The sequence below is a fragment of the Cervus canadensis genome, chromosome 1 (genome assembly GCF_019320065.1).
Source record: "Cervus canadensis isolate Bull #8, Minnesota chromosome 1, ASM1932006v1, whole genome shotgun sequence".
Classification (NCBI taxonomy): Eukaryota; Metazoa; Chordata; class Mammalia; order Artiodactyla; family Cervidae; genus Cervus; species Cervus canadensis.
This window is the reverse complement of record NC_057386.1, coordinates 58,925,521-58,945,873: the sequence shown is the minus strand read 5'-3', so window position 1 is coordinate 58,945,873 and position 20,353 is coordinate 58,925,521. Positions and strand designations below refer to the sequence as shown.

At 38.1% G+C, this 20,353-nt stretch overlaps 1 protein-coding gene across 3 annotated transcripts in view; it reads right to left on the bottom strand.

Moving 5' to 3' along the window:
* Positions 1–20,353, bottom strand: part of CA10 (carbonic anhydrase 10) — an 830,820-nt gene that overhangs the window by 189,718 nt on the left and 620,749 nt on the right. The gene's annotated exons all lie outside the window — the stretch shown is intronic.

Genomic DNA, 20,353 nt, shown 5'->3' with positions numbered 1-20,353 from the left:
TTTCAAAGGAGATGGGAAGATAAATAAATACCACTTTACTTATTTTGGCTTATTTTCTATTTATTTCTCTAAAACCAGAGAGAAGAAAAAACAAAAATCAGAATTCTTTCCCTTGAAGCAATTCTTACCTAGAGAGGAACTTACTTAGGAAAGTAAAGAAAGCGAAAGAGAAAGTGAAGTCACTCAGTCGTCTCTGACTCTTTGAGACCCGATGGACTGTATGTAGCCTACCAGGCTTCTCCGTCCATGGGCTTTTCCAGACAAGAGTACTGGAGTGGGTTGCCGTTTCCTTTTCCAGGGGATCTTCCCAACCCAGGGATTGAATCTGGGTCTCCCGTACTGCAGACAGATGCTTTACCAGCTGAGCCACCAGGAAAGCCCCGATTAAGATTGCTGTTAATTCAAATAACTTGGAAATAAATTTGTGGGAAAATAATATTTCCATAAGTCAAAGGGCTGCAATAATAATACATTAATTGTGGTGTTTATTTAAGGTGAGAAATGGATTGTGCCAAATTCAAACTATTGCCAGAGGTCCCTGATGGGCAACACTGGCAATGCCTATCAACTTTTCTTGTCCTTGAAATGAGATTTTCCTGGTTGTCTAGAAGTTGTGGGAGGTGGCTTGACAAAGATTTCCCACTATTTAATGAAAAAAAAAAATCTCTTCTTCAGTTTTTGATACTTATCTTGGTCTTTACTAAATTCAACTAATGCACACTGGATATTTACCATCTATAAGTTTGTTTTATATGTTATGTCATTTAATCATTATAATGATTAGATGAAGATTGTTTAATTATGACTTTATGTTTTTAAAGATGAAAAAAACTGAGGCTCAGGTAGGTTAAGAACTTAAGCAGAGGGACAGCAAATAACAGGAGAGAGGAGCACCATATTCATGCCTTTGGATGGATTCCATGTCTCACATTATTTATTGTATTTAATTTATTTTCCTGAGTAATTTCTGGATTTGATCCTCTTAGATTTTTAAAATAAGCTTTACATTTGGGAATAATTTTAGGTTTAGGGAAAAGCTGCAAAGAGAGTATGGAGAGTTCTTGTATATCCCCACCCAAATTTCTTTAATGTTAACATTGTATATAACCACTGTATATTGCCACAGCTAAGAAATTAGCATTGGTGCATCACTACTAACTAAACTATAGGTTGTATTTGGATTTCATCAGGTTTTCCACTTGTGCCATTTTTCTGCTCCAGAATGCAATCCAAGATCAGTGCAGTTGCACAGTCATGTCCAACACTTTGCAAACCCATGGGCTACAGCATGCCAGGCTACCTTGTTCATCACCAACTTCCAAAGCTTGCTAAAATGCGTGTCCATAAAGTCGGTGATGCCATTAAACCTTCTCACCCTCTGTCATCCCCTTCTACTGCTGCCTTCAATCTTTTCCTGCATCAGAGTCTTTGCAATGAGTCAGATCTTCTCATCAGGTGGCCAAAGTATTAGAGCTTCAGCTTCAGCATCAATCCTTCTTGTGAATGTTCAGAACTGATTTCCTTTGGGATTGACTGGTTTGATCTCATTGTTGTCCAAGGGACTCTCAGGAGTCTTCCCCAACACCACAGTTAAAAAGCATCAGTTCTTTGGCTCTCAGCTTTCTTTATGATCCAACTCTCACATACATACACGACTACTGGAAAAACCATAGTTTTGACTAGGTAGAACTTTTTAATATGTTGTCTAAGTTTGTCATAGCTTTCCATCCAGGAGCAAAAGACTTTTAATTTCATGGCTGCAGTCAACATCTGCAGTGATTTTGGACCCCAAGAAAATAAAAGTGTCAAAGTTTCCATTGTTTTCCTGTCTATTTGCCATGAAGGGACAGGACAAGATGCCATGATCTTCGTTTTTTGATTGTTGAGTTTTAAGCCAGCTTTTTTACTCTCCTCTTTCACTTTCATCCAGAGGCTCTTTAGTTCTTCTTCACTTTCTGTCATAATGGTGGTATCATTTTCATACCTGAGGTTATTGATATTTCTCTGTGAAATCTTAATTTCAGCTTATGCTTCATCCAGTCTGACATTTCACATGATGTATGCTGCACAGAAGTGAAATAAGCAAGGTGACAATATACAGCCTTAACACACTTTTTTTCTCAATTTGGAACCAGTCCTTTGTTCCATGTCCAGTTCTAACTGTTGCTTCCTGACCTGCATACAGGTTTCTCAGGAGGCAGGTATGGTGGACTGGCATTCCTATATCTTTCAGAATTTTCCAGTTTGTCATGATCCACACAGTCAAAGGCTTAAGCATAGTCAATGAAGCAGAAGTAGATATGTTTTTGGAATTATCTTGCTTTTTCTATGATCAAATGGATGTTGGCAATTTGATCTCTGGTTCCTCTGCCTTTTCTAAATCCAGCTTGAACATCTGGTTCATGTACTGTTGAAGCCTAACTTGGAGAATTTTGAGCGTTACTTTACCAACATGTGAGATGGGGGGAAATTGTGCAGTAGTTTGAACATTCTTTGCCATTGCTTTTCTTTGGGATTGTAATGAAAATTGTTATTTCCCAGTCCTGTGGCTACTGCTGAGTTTTCCAAATTTGCTGGCATATTGAGTGCAGCACTTTCACAGCATCATCCTTTAGGATTTGAAACAGCTCTAATACCATCACCTCCACTAGCTTTGTTCATAGTGATGCTTCATAAGGTGTAATGGACTTTGCACTCCAAGATGTCTGTTTCTAGGTGAGTGATCATACCATTGTGGTTATCTGGGTCATGAAGATCTTTTTTGTATAATTCTTCTATGTATTCTTGCCACCTCTTCTTAATAGCTTCTGCTTCTGTTAGGTCATTATCATTTCTGTCCTTTATTGAGCCCATCTTTGCATGAAGTGTTCCCTTGGTATCTCTAATTTTCTTGAAGAGATCTATAGGCTTTCCCATTCTATTATTCCTTCTATTATTCCTCTATTTCTTTGCATTGGTCACTGAGGAAGGCTTTCTTATCTCTCCTTGCTATTCTTTGGAATTCTGCATTCAGATTGATATGTCTTTCTTTTTCTACTTTGTCTTTAGCTTCTCTTCTTTTATCAGCTATTTGCAATACCTCCTCAGATAACCATTTTGCTTTTTTGCATTTCTTTTCCTGGGATGGTTTTGATCACTGCCTCTTGTACAATGTTACAAACCCCTATCCATAGTTCATCAGGCACTCTATCAGATCTAATCCCTTAAAACTATTTGTCACTTCCACTGTATAATTGTAAGGGATATGATTTAGGTCATACCTGAATGATCTAGTGGTTTTTCCTACTTTCTTCAATTTAAGTCTGAATTTGACAATAAGGAGTTCATGATCTGAGCCACAGTCAGCTTCTGATCTTGTTTTTGCTGACTGAATAGAGCTTCTCCATCTTTGGCTACAAATATATAGTCAGTATCATTTTGGTATTGATTATCTGGTGATGTCCATGTGTAAAGTCATCTCTTGTATTTTTGGAAGAGGGTTTTGCTATGACCAATGCATTCTTTTTTTTTTTTTTTCCATTTATTTTTATTAGTTGGAGGCTAATTACTTTACAATATTGTAGTGGTTCTTGTCATACATTGACCTGAATCAGTCATGAATTTACATGTATTCCCCATCCCGATCCCCCCTCCCACCTCCCTCTCTACCTGATCCCTCTGGGTCTTCCCAGTGCACCAGGCCGGAGCATTTGTCTCATGCATCCAACCTGGGCTGGTGATCTGTTTCACCTTAGATAATATACATGTTTCGATGCTGTTCTCTCGAAACATCCCACCCTCGCCTTCTCCCACAGAGTCCAAAAGTCTGTTCTGTACATCTATGTCTCTTTTTCTCTTTTGCATATAGGGTTATCATTACCATCTTTCTAAATTCCATATATATGTGTTAGTATACTGTATTGGTCTTTATCTTTCTGTCTTACTTCACTCTGTATAATGGGCTCCAGTTTCATCCATCTCATTAGAACGGATTCAAATGAATTCTTTTTAATGGCTGAGTAATATTCCATGGTGTATATGTACCACAGCTTCCTTATCCATTCTTCTGTTGATGGGCATCTAGGTTGCTTCCATGTCCTGGCTATTATAAACAGTGCTGTGGTGAACATTGGGGTGCATGTGTCTCTTTCAGATCTGGTTTCCTCGGTGTGTATGCCCAGAAGTGGGATTGCTGGGTCATATGGCAGCCAATGCATTCTTTTGGCAAAACTTTTTAGCCTTTAGCCTGTTTCATTTTGTACTCCAAGGTCAAACTTACCTGTTACTCCAGGTATCTCTTGACTTCCTACTTTTGCATTCCAGTTCCCTATGATGGAAAGGACATCTTTTTTTGGTGTTAGTTCTAGGAGGTCTAGTAGGTCTTCCTAGAACCATTCAACATCAGCTTCTTCAGCACTAGTGGTTGATTAGCATCATCATTTTTGAGATTGCACCAAAGTACAGCATTTTGGACTCTTTATTGTCTATGAGGACTATCCCAGTTCTTCTAAGGGATTCTTGCCCACAGTAGTAGATATAATGGTCATCTGAATTAAATTCACCCATTCCATCTCATTTTAGTTCACTGATTCCTGAAATGTTGATGTTCACTCTTGCTGTCTCCTGTTTTATCACTTCCAATTTACCTTGATTCATGGACCTAACGTTGCAGGTTCCTATGCAATATTGCTTTTTACAACCTTGGACTTTACTTCCATTAACAGTCACATCCACAACTGGGCATTGTTTTCACCTTGGCTCAGCCTTTTCATTCTTTCTGGAGCTATTTCTCCACTCTTCTCCAGTAGCATATTGAACACCTACCGACTTGGGGAGTTCATCTTTCAGTGTCTTTTTTGCCTTTTCATACTATTCATGGGGTTCTCAAGGCAAGAATAACTGAAATAGTTTGCCATTCCCTTCTCCAGTGGACCACGTTTTGTCAGAACACTCCACCATGACCTGTCCATCTTGGGTGGCTCTACACGACATGGCTCATAGTTTCATTGAGTTAGACAAGCCTGTGGCCCAAGTGACTGTCAGTTTTAATTTGTTTCAATTTCACTTGGGAGATGGTTGGCATAGGAATAAATTTAAAGTCCAATGTATTTGTATGTTGTATTCATTTTTAAAGATAAAGTAGTTTTTTGCTTTCTTTCTTTCTTTTTTTTTTTTTTTTTGGTCGAAGCAATTCTGAAAACTTATTGCAAATGATACTTTCATTTTGTCTAGGAATCTTGGCTTGCTTTTACCGTGGCAATGAAGGTTTGAAATTGGGATTCAGATTTCAAAAGTAACTCTCCATCACTGTCTTCTTTCAAGGATGGAAAATTTCAAGTCAATTTTGGGCTTTAGTATTCACTGCACCAAACATTCCTGAAGTTTCCACACTTGCCTATAAATAAGATGTTCCATCATCTTTAAAATGTCAAATCTTCTGATAAATTGAATTTTGTAAAATATTGCTCTATTGGTGTTAGTGCATAACTTTCTATTGAAAATTTCTGACTGGGGCTTTTCTGTTGTGTACTTGCACAGATAGAGACATTTATGATGTCAGGTCCCTGACTCTAAATTCAGATCCTGGCACTACATCAAATGCAAACTGATCATAATGACCTTCTCCTCATTGCTGCCACCTTAACTTTGTAGTAAATTTTCTTTAATGCTTTCAAAATAATGTAGAGATGAGCCCTGTGAATCTACACTGTGGCTAGTGTAGTATAGTAGTATAGTACATAGTGTAGTATAGTACATAGTGGGTGTGTAATTTGTGCTTCCTTTTGCCCCAGAACAAAAGAAAGTCAAACTTGTCTCAGAACTCAATTTTGAGAGATCATTGCATTTACAGAAAGGCTATTGAGGAAAACTGATGACAGGACCATACTGAACAGGGAAAATTCAAAACAAACTGTTTCTCTTCACACCAACTTTCCCAGGGCTGCTCTCAAAATAATATGCAGTTATGTGCAGGTTTATTTCTATTTTTTTTTAAAGCAAATAACATTTTCGTATCTTTATAATGAATGCCATCTGTTCTTGCCATTTGTTAGGGCAACTCAATGAGAAAATATTATTTGGATTGTTGTTGTTCAGTCACTCAGTCATATCCAACTCTTTGTGACCTGATGGACTGTAGCACACCAGGCTTCCATCCCTGTCCTTCACTATCTCTTGGAGTTTGCTCAAACTCAGGCCTGTTGAATCGATGATGCCATCCAACATCTGATCCTCTGTTGCCCCCCTCTCCTCCTGCCCTCAATCTTCCCCTGCATCAGGGTCTTTTCCAATGAGCTGGCTCTTTGCATTGGGTGGCCAAAGTATTGGAGCTTCAGCTTCAGCATCCTTCCTACCAATGAATATTCAGAGTTGATTTCCTTTAGGATTGACTGGTTTGATCTCCTTGTTGTCCAAGAGATTCTCAAGAGTCTTCTCCAACACCACAGTAAGAAAGCATCAATTCTTCAGTGCTCAGCCTTCTTTATGGTCCAAATCTCACATCTGTGCATGGTTACTGGAAAAACCATAGCTTCGACTTTATGGACCTTGTCAGCAAAGTGATATCTCTGCTTTTTAATATTCTGTCTAGGTTTGCCACAGCTTTTCTTCCAAGGAGCAAGTGTTTTTTATTGTTTGTTCTGTTTTTGTTTTTGTTTTAATTTTATGGCTGCAGTCACTGTCCACAGTGATTTTGAAGTCTAAGAAGATAAAGTTTGTCACTGTTTCCATTTTTCCCCATGTATTTGCCCTGAAGTTATGGGACCAAATACCATGATCTTCACTTTTGTCTGTTGAAGTTTAAGCCAGATTTTTCACTCTCCTCTTTCACTTTCATCAAGAGGCCCTTTAGTTCTTCTTCACTTTATGCCATTAGAGTGAAATCAACTGCATAAATGAGGTTATTGATATTTCTCCCAGAAGTCTTGATTCCAGCTGGTGCTTCATCCAGCCCAGAATTTTGCATGATGTACTCTGCATATAAGTTAAGTAAGCAGGGTGACAATATACAGCTTTAACATACTCCTTTCCCAATTTTGAACCAGTGCATTGTTCTATGTTCTGTTCTAACTGTTACTTCTTGATCTGCATACAGGTTTCTCAGGAGGCAGGTAAGATGGTCTGGTATTCCAATCTCTTTCAGAATTTTCCAGTTTTTTTTTTTTTGTGTGTGTGTGTGTGTGTATGTGTGATGCACACAGTCAAAGGCTTTAGCGTAGCCAAGGAAGCAGAAGTAGATGCTTTTCTGGAATTCCTTTGCTTCTTCTATGATCCAATAGATGTTACCAATTTGATCTCTGGTTCCTCTGCCTTTTCTAAATCCAGCTGTACATCTGGAAATTTTGTTTCACATACTGTTGAAGCCTAGCTTGAAGTATTTTGAGCATTACCTTGGTAGCATGTGAAATGAGGGCAATTGTGCAGTAGTTTGAACATTCTTTGGCATTGCCTTTCTTTGGTATTGGAATGAAAACTGACCTTTTCCAGTCCTTTGGCCATGGCATCATCTTTTAGGATTTGAAATAGCTCAACTGACTAGTATAAATATTTAGCCTGTTCATAATATTTTAAAAGGGTGACTGGCTTTCTTTGGGATAATACCCCAGGATCCATGGGATGCTAGAGAGATGAGAGCACTAAAAGGGGAGCTTTGCCACCATTAGCCAAACTGTGTCCTTCATCCAACATACTATGCTGTCTCCATGCTCCTTCTTTACTGGGGTGGACTCATGTGCTTCAGGGAAAACTCAAGAGCAAACTCCTGTGGGTGGCCCACACATAGATGTGGGGTTGAAATCACAGCTGAACTCCAGGGGACATGCAGCTAAGAAAGAAAAGCTGAAATTACTTCTCACAGTTGCCCAAGTAATGAACTGACACCCCTGTGACTGGCCTTGTAAACTCATTGCCTACAGAAGATCTGAATGGACAATGAATGCTCTTGCAACCAAGATGCAAATGCCTTAAGCTTTAGCATTTGTGGACTTTGTGGGCACATACACATGGGGGTTGGGCCAGGACAGAGTCAGAGTTGCCCCCGTAATGCCAACAGCAGGTCCAGATACTTGTTGATTGTTGCAATCCTGGGATTTGACTTCAATAAATCTATGCTGGGGGCCTGGTGAAAATAACATCCAGGGTCAGTTGCTGGTAAACCCACAGTTAAGGTGAGACTGATAGAAGTCCCAACAATAGTATAATCTGAGAGCTCACACAGCAAGTGAAAGGTGACAACAGAATATACCCACAGTTGAACAGCTACACAAAAGGAATACTCAGCATCTTTCCTCCCAGTTGGAGCCCCAGTTTCACCTGCCTATCACTGCAGATCAGAAACACAAAGAAACTGATCTGAAGGCTTCTACTCCAACAACTAGGGAGCAGAACCCACCTCTGACAGGACAGTGACAACCACATAGTGAAAGAAGAGGCCCTGCTCAATACCCAGAGCAGGCTTGGGCCAGCACAACGTGTCATACCTCCTACACAGGGGATAATGGCCAGCATAGACTGAGTAAAGAGGTGGCAGACATCAATACCATTAAAAAAAAAAAATTGCACCAAAAAATTTTAAACCCATGTAGGCTACACAAATATGTTCCCACAGAAAAGAGTCCTCCAAGGTAGTCTGAAGATCTTATATCAGGCAGAACAAGCCCCAGAGCATTCAACATTGAAGACCGAAAGATTTTGAGTGCAGGAACTCCACAGGGCTGGGTGAAACAGAAACTCCATTCTTGGAGGATGCACACAAGTTCCCATGTACACTCGAACCCAGCACAAAGCAGTATCTGCATAGGAACCTGGGCTACACCTACCTAAGGGTTTTAGGGGTTCTCCTGGAGAGGTGAAAGTCAATTATCACTCACTGTGAGGGCAAGGACACTGGTAGCAGAAGCTCCAGGGGATATTGATCTGAGTGAGATCTCCTAGAAGTCCACATTTCAGCACCAAGACAAGGCCACCCTTAAACCTGCAGGCTCAAGAGCTAGAAAGCCTCAGACCAAGAAACCACCAAGACAGGAACACAGCCCCACCCATCAGAAGACAGGCTGGCTAAAGTTATACAGAGTTCGCAGCCACCTGAAAACACATCCATTGACACTTCCTTGCCTATCAGAGGGACAAGATCCAGCTCCTCCAATGAGAGGGCAGGAACCAAGAAGCCTACACAAGCCCCTGGATCAACCTCACCTAGCAGGGAGCAGACATCAGAAGCAAGAGGAATTATGATGCTGCAGCCCATGGAAAGTAGACCACAAACACCAAAATTCAGACAAATGAGTCAACAGGGAAATATGCTGTAAACAAAGGAACAAGGTAAATATGTGGAAGAAAAACCAAATGCAGCATAGATAGGCAATGTATCTGAAAAGAAATTCAAAGAAATGATAATAAAACTGATCCAAAATCTCAGAAAAATTGTGGAAGCACAGACAGTGAATATACAAGTAGAGTTTAACAAGGAGTCAGAAAATTTAAAGAAGATACACAGTAGTGGAAATCATGGCCACAGAATAGGATAAAGAAAAAGAATGAAAATAAATGAGGACAGACCCACTCAGAGATTTCTGGGACAATATCAAATGCACTAACATTTGCATTATATTGGTCCCAGAAGAATAGAGAAGGAGAAAGGGTCCAGAGTGGTTATAACCAAAAACTTCCCTAACATGGGAAAGAAAATAATCAGTCAAGTCCAGGAAGTGCAGAGTCCCATACAGGATAAACCCAAGCAGAAACAAGCCAAGACACATATTAATCAAGCTAACAAAATTTAAAAACAAAGAAAAAATATAAAAAGCAGCAAGGGAAAAAACCAGCTAATAACATACAAGGGAATCCCTATGAGGTTAATAGCTGATCTTTCAACAGAAATTCTGCAGGCCAGAATGGAGTGGCAGAATATATTTAAAGTGATGAAAGAGAAAAACCTACAACCAAGAAAATTCAGTACCACCAGACCAGATTTTGGAGAAGGCAATGGCACCCCACTCCATTACTCTTGCCTGGAAAATCCCATGGATGGAGGAACTTGGTAGGCTGCAGTCCATGGGATCGCTAAGAGTTGGACATGACTGAGTGACTTCACCTTTACTTTTCACTTTCATTCGTTGGAGAAGGAAATGGCCACCCACTCCAGTCTTCTTGCCTGGAGAATCCTAGGGACAGGGGAGCCTGGTGGGCTGCTGTCTATGGGGTCACACAGAGTTGGACATGATTGAAGCGACTTAGCTGCAGCAGCAGCAGACCAGCTTTGCAACAAATGCTAAAGGAACTTCTCTAGTCAGGAAATACAAGAGAAGGAAAAGGCTCATAAAAACAATTAAAAATGGTAATAGGACTATACATATTGAAAATTACTTTAAATGTAAATGGATTAAATATTCCAACCAAAAGACATAGATTCGCTCAATGGATACAAAAATAAGATCTATATATATCCTATCTGTGAGACCCATTTCAGACCTAGGGACACATACAGATTGAAAATGAGGGGATGGAAAAAGATATTCCATGCAAATGGAAATCAAAAGAAAGCTGGAGTAGCAATACTTTAATCAAACTAAATAGAGTTTAAAATAAAGACTGTTAAAATAGACAAGGGACACTCCATAATGATCAAGGAATTAATCCAAGAAGATACAGCAATTCTAAATATTTATGGGCCCAACATAGGAGCACCTCAATGCATAAGGCAAATGCTAATATGTAATAATCACATATAATAATAACATATATAATATATATACATATAAATGTATATAATAACACTAATAATAATAAAACAAATCCATAAAAGGGGAAATCAACAGCAACACAATAGTGGATGACTTTAACACCCAACTTAGGCCAATGGAAATATCCTCCAGACAGAAAATTATTAAGGAAACACAAGTTGTAAATGATACATTAGACAATTAATTGATATTTAAGTAGACTTAATTGATATTTACAGGATATTTCATATAGAAGTAGCAAAACATGCTTTCTTCTTGACAGCACGTGAAACATTCTTCAGGACAGATTACATCATGGGTCACAAAAAAATCCTTGAAGTTGCGGATAATTGAAATCATCTCAGGGATCTTTTCTGGCCACAAGGCTATGAGGTTAGATATTGGTTATTGTGGAGGGGGGGGACAAACAAACCTTAATAAACATAAACACATGGAGGCTAAACAGTGTGCTACTAAATAACCAAGAGATCACTGAAGAAATCAAAGAGAAAACAGAAAATCCCTAGAAAAAAATCACAGTGAAAACATGATGAGCCAAAATGCATGGGATGCAGTAAAAGCAGCTCTAAGAGGAAAGTTTATAGCAATACAATCCTACCTCAAGAGGCAAGAAAAATCTCAAATAAATATCCTAACCTTATAGCTAAAGCAATTAGAGAAAGAAAAACAAAATCCAGCCAGGAGAAGGAAAGAAATCCTAAAGATCAGATCAGAAATAAATGAAAAACAAGAGCAAAGATCAATAAAACTAACAGCTGGTTCTTTGAGAAGATAAGCAAAATTTATGAACCGTTACCAGACTCATCAAGAAAACAAGAGAGAAGACTCAAACCAATCAAGTCAAAAAAGGAAAATTTATGACTAATACCACAGAAATGCAAAGGATCATAAGAGGCTACTAGAAGCAACTATATGCCAATAAAATGGACAACTTGGAAGAAATGGACAAATTCTTAGAAAAGTATAACTTTCCAAGACTGAACCAGAAGAAAATAGAACCTATGAAAAAAAAAAAAAAAAAAGAACCTATGAATAGATCAATCATAAGTACTAAAATTGAAATGGTGATTAAAAATCTTCCAACAAGCAAAAGTCCAGGGCCAGGTGGCTTCAAAGGCAAATTCTATCAAATATTTAGAAAAGAACTAGCACCTATTTTTCTCAAACTCATCCAAAAAATTTCAGAAGACAGAACACTCCCAAACTTATTCTACAAGTCCACCATCACCTTGACACCAAAATAAGACAAAGACATCGCAAAATAAATAAATAAATAAAATTACAAAACAATATTACTGATGAAAATAGATTAAAAAATCCTCAACAAAATTGTAGCAAGCATAGTCCAAAAACACATAAAAATGATCATACATCATGATCAAGTTGTGTTTATCCCAGGGATGCAGGCATTCTTCAAAATCCACAAATCAGTCAATATCATGTTAACAGACTGAAGGATAAAAGCCATATGACCATCTCAATAGATGCAGAAAAAGCTTTTGAAAAAATTCCACACCCATTTATAGTTAAAACTCTCTGGAAGTAGACACTGAGGGAACCTACCTCAACATAATGTATGCCATATATTACAAACTCACAATCAACACTATTCTCAGTGGTGAAAACCTGAAAAAATTTCCTCTAAGATCAGGAATAAGACAAGGATGTTCACTCTTCCTACTGTTGTTCATCATAGTATTGAATGTCCTAGCCATGATAATAAGAGAAGAAAAAGAAATAAAATGGATCCAAATTTGAAAAGAAGAAGTAAAACTGTCAGTTTGCAGATGTCATGATCCTATACTTAGAAAAGCCTAAAAGTGCCATCAGAAAATTCATAGAGCTAATCAATGAATTTAGTAAAGTTGCAGGATACAAGAGTAATACTCAAGAGTCTCTTGCATTCCTATACACTAATGATGAAAAATCATAAAGAGAAATTAAGGAAACAACCCCACTTAACATTGCAGCAAAAAAAAAAAAAAAAAAAAAAAAAACCTTTGAATAAACTTACCTAAAGAGACAAAAGACCTGTATGCTGATAACTATAAGACACTAATGAAAGAAATCAAAGATGGCACAAACAGATGAAGAGATATATTGTGCTTTTGGATTGGAAGAATAAATATTGTGAAATGACTACTACTCAAAGCAATCTACAGATTCATTGCAATCTGTATCAGATAACCAAAGGCATTTGTCACAGAACTAGAACAAAATTTTTACAATTTGTGTGGAAACATGAAAGATTACAAATAGACAAAGCGATCTTGAGAGGAAAAAAAAAAAAAAAAATGGAGCAGGAGAAATCAGGTTCTCTGACTTCAGACTATACTACAACGATAGTCATCAAGACATGGCACTGGCACAATACCAGAAATAGAGACTAATGGAACAGGAAAGAAAGCCCAGAGACAAACTGACACACCTAGTGGGCAACTGACATTTGCCAAAGGAGGCAAAAATATAGAACGGATAAAAGGTAGTCTCTTCAAAAAATAGTGCTCGGAAAACTGGACAGCTCCATGTAAAATAATGATATTAGAACACTTCTTAACTGCAAGTAGGAAAATGACCTCAAAATGGATTAAATACCTAAATATAAGGCCAGACAATGAAACTCTTAGAGGAAAACATAGAACAGTCCTTTAAAAAAAAACAAATATTTCTTTTAACTTACAACATTGTTTTGATTTTGCCATACATTGACTTGAGTCCACCATGGGTGTACTCGTGTTCCCCATCCTAACCGCCCCTCCCCCCACCTCCCTCCCCATCTCATCCCTCTGGGTCATCCCAGTGCACCAGGCCTACGCATCCTGTATCATGCATTGAAACTGGACTGGTGATTCATTTCACATATGATAATTGACATGTTTCAATGCCATTCTCCCATATCATCCCACCCTCGTCCTCTCCCAGAGAGTCCAAAAGACTGTTCTATACATCTGTGTCTCTTTTGCTGTCTCGCATATAGGGTTATCATTACCATCTTTCTAAAATTCATATATATGCGTTAGTATACGGTATTGGTGTTTTTCTTTCTGGCTTACTTCACTGTGTATAAGAGGCTCCAGTTTCATCCATCTCATTAGAACTGATTCAAATGTGTTCTTTTCAATGCCTGAGTAATAGTCCATTGTGTATATGTACCACAGCTTTCTTATCCATTCATCTGCTGATGGGCATCTAGGTTGATTCTATGTCCTGGCTATTATAAACAGTGCTGTGATGAACATTGGGGTATAGGTGTTTCTTTCAGTTCTGGTTTCCTCAGTGTGTATGCCCAGCAGTGGGATTGCTGGGTCATATGGCAGTTCTATTTCCAGTTTTTTAAGTAATCTCCACACTGTTCTCCATAGTGACTGTACTAGTTTGCATTCCCACAACTCATCAAGAAACAAAGGGAGAAAAATCAAATCAACAAAATTAGAAATGAAAATGGAGAGATCACAACAGACAATGCAGAAATACAAAGGATTATAAGAGACTATTATCAGCACCTATATCCAAATAAAATGGACAACTTGGAAGAAATGGAAAAATTCTTAGAAAAGTACAACTTTCCAAAATTGAACCAGGAAGAAATAGAAAATCTTAAAAGACACATCACAAGCATGGAAATTTAAACTGTAATCAGAAATCTTCCGACAAACAAAAGCCCAGGACCAGATGGCTTCACAGCTGAATTCTACCACAAATTTAGAGAAGAACTAACACCTATCCTACTAAAACTCTTCCAGAGGAAGGTAAACTTCCAAACTCATTCTATAAGGACACCATCACCTTAATACCAAAATCTGACAAAGATGCCACACACACACACACACACAAAAAAAAAAAAAAAAAAAAAAACAACTATAGGCCAATATCACTGATAAACATAGATGCAAAAATCCTTAACAAAATTCTAGCAAACAGAATCCAACAACATATTAAAAAGATCATACATCATGACCAAGTGGGCTTTATCCCAGGGATGCAAGGATTCTTCAATATCTGCAAATCAATCATTGTAATACACCACATTAACAAATTGAAAAAATAAAACCCATGTGATTATCTGAATAGATGCAGAGAAAGCCTTTGACAAAATTCAACATCCATTTATGATTTAAAAAAAAAAAAAAAAAAAAAAACCCTCCAGAAAGCAGGAATAGAAGGAACATATCTCAACATAAAAAAAGCTATATATGACAAACCCACAGCAAACATTCTCCTCAATGGTGAAAAAGTGAAAGCATTTCCCCTAAGTCAGGAACAAGACAAGGGTGCCCACTCTCACCACTACTATTCAATATAGTTTTGGAAGTTTTGGCCACAGCAATCAGAGCAAAAAAAAGAAATAAAAGGAATCCAGATTGGAAAAGAAGAAGTACAACTTTCACTGTTTGCAGAGGACATGATCCTCTACAGAGAAAACCCTAAAGACTCCACCAGAAAAGTACTAGAGCTAATCAATGAATATAGTAAAGTTGCAGGATATAAAATTAACACACAGAAATCCCTTGCATTCCTATACACTAACAATGAGAAAACAGAAAGAGAAATTAAGGAAACAATTCCATTCACCATTGCAATGAAAAGAATAAAATACTTAAGAATATATCTACCTAAAGAAACAAAAGACCTATACATAGAAAACTATAAAACACTGGTGAAAGAAATCAAAGAAGACACAAATAGACTCCTTACCTTTGACAAAGGAGGTAAAAATATACAATGGAGAAAAGACAATCTCTTTAACAAGTGGTGCTGGGAAAACTGGTCAACCACTTGTAAAAGAATGAAACTAGAACACTTTCTAACACCATACACAAAAATAGACTCAAAACGAATTAAAGATCTAAACGTAAGACCAGAAACTATAAAACTCCTAGGCAAAACACTCTCCGACATAAACCACAGCAGGATACTCTATGACCCACCTCCCAGAATATTGGAAATAAAAGTAAAAATAAACAAACGGGATCTAATTAAGCTTAAAAGCTTCTGTACAACAAAGGAGACTATAAGCAAGGTGAAAGGACAGCCTTCAGAATGAGAGAAAATAATAGCAAATGAAGCAACTGGCAAAGAATTAATCTCAAAAATATACAAGCAACTCCTGCAGCTCAATTCTGGAAAAATAAAAGACCCAATCAAAAAGTGGGCCAAATAACTAAACAGCCATTTCTCCAAAGAAGACAAAAAGATGGCTAACAAACACATGAAAAGATGCTCAACATCACTCATTAGCAGAGTAATGCAAATCAAAACCACAATGAGGTACCATTACTCGCCAGTCAGAATGGCTGCTATCCAAAAGTCTACAAGCAATAAATGCTTGAGAGGGTGTGGAGAAAAGGGAACCCTCTTACACTGTTGGTGGGAATGCAAACTAGTACAGAACAGTCTTTGACATAAAAATCTTTCACATAATCATAGCAAGGTCCTCTCTGACCACCCCCGTCCTTCTAGAGTAATGGAAATAAAGATAAAATAAACAAAGGGGTCTTAATTAAATTTAAAAGCTTTTTGCACTGCAAAGTAAGCCATAAACAAAACAAAACAAAACAAAACAAAAAACAGCCCTCAGAATGGGAAAAAATATTTGCAAATGAAACAACTGACAAAACATTAAACTTTGAAATATATAAAAAATTCATGTAGTTCAATATCAAATGAACAACCCAATAAAAAAATGAGTGAGTGACCTAAATAGATATTTCTCCAAAGAAGACATACAGATGGCCAACAAATACACGAAAAGGTGTTCAACGTCACTAATTACTATGGAAATGCAAATCAAAAGCACAATGAGATGTCACCTCACACTGGATACAATGGCCATCATTAAAAAATATACAAACAATAAATGCTGTAGAGAGTGTGGAAAAAAGGAAACCTCCTACACTGTTGGTGGCGATATAAATTAGTACAACCACTATGGTGAACAGTATGAAGGTCCCTTTAAAAAACTAAAAATAGAGCTACCATATGAGCCAGAAATCTCATTCCTGGGCATATATTCAGAGAAAACCATAATTTGAGAAGATGCATGCACCCAACCTAAATATTTATCAACAGAGGAATAGATGAAGAAGATGTAGTACATATATACAGTGAAACATTGCTCAAGCATAAAAAAGAATGAATAATAATAAAAAGAATGTTGCTGCCACTTGCAGCAACATGAATGGACTTGAAGACTGTGGTACTGAATGAAGTAAGTCAGACAGAAGGACAAAAGTCATATGATACTGCTTATATGTGGAATCTTAAGGGTACAAATGAACTTACTAACAAAATTGAAATAGAGTAACAAATTTAGAAAACAAATTAATGGTTAACAAGGGGCACCTGGGGGAAGCATAACTTGGGAGATTGGCATTGAATTATGCACACTATGGGTTCGATAAAGGACAGAAATGGTATGGACATAACAGAAGCAGAAGATATTAAGAAGAGGTGGCAAGAATACACAGAACTGTACAAAAAAGATCTTCACGACCCAGATAATCATGATGGTGTGATCACTCACCTAGAGCCAGACATCCTGGAATGTGAAGTCAAGTGGGCCTTAGATAGCATCGCTACGAACAAAGCTAGTGGAGGTGATGGAATTCCAGTTGAGCTATTTCAAATCCTGAAAGATGATGCTGTGAAAGTGCTGCATGCAATATGCCAGCAAATTTGGAAAACTCAGCAGTGGCCACAGGACTGGAAAAGGTCAGTTTACATTCCAACCCCAAAGAAAGATAATGCCAAAGAATGCTCAAAAACCACACAATTGCACTCATCTCACATACTAGTACAGTAATACTTAAAATTATCCAAGCCAGGCTTCAACAATACTTGAGCCATGAATTTCCAGATATTCAAGCTGGTTTTAGAAAAGGCAAAGGAACCAGAGATCAAATTGACAACATCCACTGGATCATCAAAAAAGCAAGAGAGTTCTAGAAAAACATCTATTTCTGCTTTATTGACTATGCCAAAGCCTTTGACTGTGTGGATCACAATAAACTGTGGAAAATTCTGAAAGAGATGGGAATACCAGACCACCTGACCTTCCTCTTGAGAAACACATATGCAGGTCAGGAAGCAATAGTTGGAACTGGACATGGAACAGACTGGTTGCAAATAGGAAAATGAGTACATCAAGGCTCTATATTGTCACCCTGCTTATTTAACTTATATGCAGAGTACATCATGAGAAATGCTAGGCTGGAGGGAGCACAAGCTGGAATCAAGATTGTCAGGAGAAATATCAATAACCTCAGATATGCAGATGACACCACCCTTAAGGCAAAAAGTGAAGAGGAACTAAAAAGCCTCTTGATGAAAGTGACAGAGGAGAGTGAAAAAGTTGGCTTAGAGCTCACCATTCAGAAAACTAAGATCATGGCATCTCGTCCCATCACTTCATGGGAAATAGATGGGGAAACAATGGAAATAGTGTCAGACTTTATTTTTTTGGGCTCCAAAATCACTGCAGATGGTGATTGTAGCCATGAAATTAAAAGACACTTACTCCTTGGAAGGAAAGTTATGATCAACATAGATAGCATATTAAAAAGCAGAGACATTACTTTGGCAACAAAGGTCCATCTAGTCAAGGCTACGGTTTTTCCAGTGGTCATATATGGATGTGAGAGTTGGACTGTGAAGAAAGCTGAGCACTGAAGAATTGATGCTTTTAAAGTGTGTTAGAGAAGACTCTAGAGAGTCCCTCGGACTACAAGGAGATCCAACCAGCCCATCCTAAAGGAGATCAGTCCTGGGTGTTCATTGGAAGGACTGATGCTGAAGCTGAAACTCCAGTACTTTGGCCACCTAATGCGAAAAGTTGGCTCATTGGAAAAGACCCTGATGCTGGGAGGGATTGGGGGCAGGAGGAGAAGGGGACAACAGAGGATGAGATGGCTGGATGGCATCACTGTCTCGATGGACGTGAGTTTGAGTAAACTCCAGGAGCTGGTGATGGACAGGGATGCCTAGCATGCTGCAATTCATGGGGTCGCAAATAGTCAGACACGACTGAGCGACTGAAATGAACTGAAGTGAACTGATATATAAAATAGATAACTAATAAGAACCTACTGAATAGCACAGGGAATTTTTCAATGCTCTGTAATGACTTAAATGAGAATAGAATCTAAACAAGAGTGGATATATGTGTATGTATAACTAACTCACTTTGCTGTATAACAGAAACTGACAAAACTTTGTAAATCAACTATACTCCAATAAAAATTTTAATTTAAAAAGAACACATATTGCCTAGCCTAAGTAAATCTCAAGGATTTCACATGTAGTCAAAGTAGAAATTATTAATAGGATATCTTACATGCATTTTTAAATCCATTATATACTTACTGTATAGTTACAGCACATCTCATTTTGAATAAATATCAACTTATATTTGGGAAAACTTGATATGAGTTTTTATTTCATAAAAGTTATAGTAGAAAAAGTAGATTCATACTCCTAATTTGTAAGCACACTTAGAAATTTCCCAATAATGGAATTGAGTGTAAGGTTTTACTTGAATCTCCCCGGGACCCATCAATTGCATGTGTATTGTCAATATGTGTCAAGTTCAGTGTTAGGTTCACAGGCGACTCTCCCAGGACTCCATTGACATCAGAGGAGGACCAGTGGCACAACCAGAAAGTCCTCCAGATTCAGTGTTTTCTGGAAGTCAGGTATAGCTGGCTGGCTTGTGGGCTTGTTGGTAGTTTCAGGGGTGTATTAATCATTGACTGGGTGACAGGACCAAATCTATTTTAGAACACGGCCACGGTGTTTAGAACAAGGTGACACAGTCAGTGAAGTCTTACAGGATTCCACACTTTGTTAGAAGGTTTTATTCCATCATTTGATGATCTCATTTAGATGATATTGAAGAAAAGACACCTTGACCACATAATAACGGCCTTGATAGCTGTAAAATCACATCTAACATCTTTATACAAAGGAAATAGTCCAGTGCTTAATCATTTGTTCTTGTTGATGCTTTAAAGCGTTGACATTTTCCCAAGGCCTTGTGCTAAGGAATGGGAGCCCAAGGCTGAGCTGTTTTTGCTTCTGTTCAGGAGGCAGAATCAATAAACAGATAATCATGGTAGAATGTCTAGAAGGTTTGATGGAGGGAATCACAGAAGCGAAGCTTCCAGCTCCAGCTGTATTATAGGGAGGAAAATATGGGGAAACTTGCTTGCATAAAGTAACCTATGATGAGACTGTTGATGAAACCGGAGCTCTGAGGTCTCATGTTGTCAGGTCAAAAAGTTGAGGGGAGGTGGGCCCTGGGAGTCATGAACTTCATTTCCCATCTTCTGCAAGCTGCAGTCGTGCATCAGTTGTTTGAACTGGGTACTTTTTGATTCACAAAATCAAAAACATAGATAGGCAGTTTGTGGCAGGAAGTGCTGGATCTGGAGATGCAAGGATACTGAAAACCATTAGGTGGTCAGAGCCAGGTAGGGTTAACAAATGGAGAGAGGTCTAGGGGTACGTAGTGACAGACCTTGCTTTCCATTTTCCAAAACTGGGGGAAATCTTAGTAGTGGATGGATTGAGAGCCCTGCTGAGGGTTTGGCATCTCAGGTTTCCTGCCTGTCTAGCAGTTTTCTCTGTACTCTACCCTC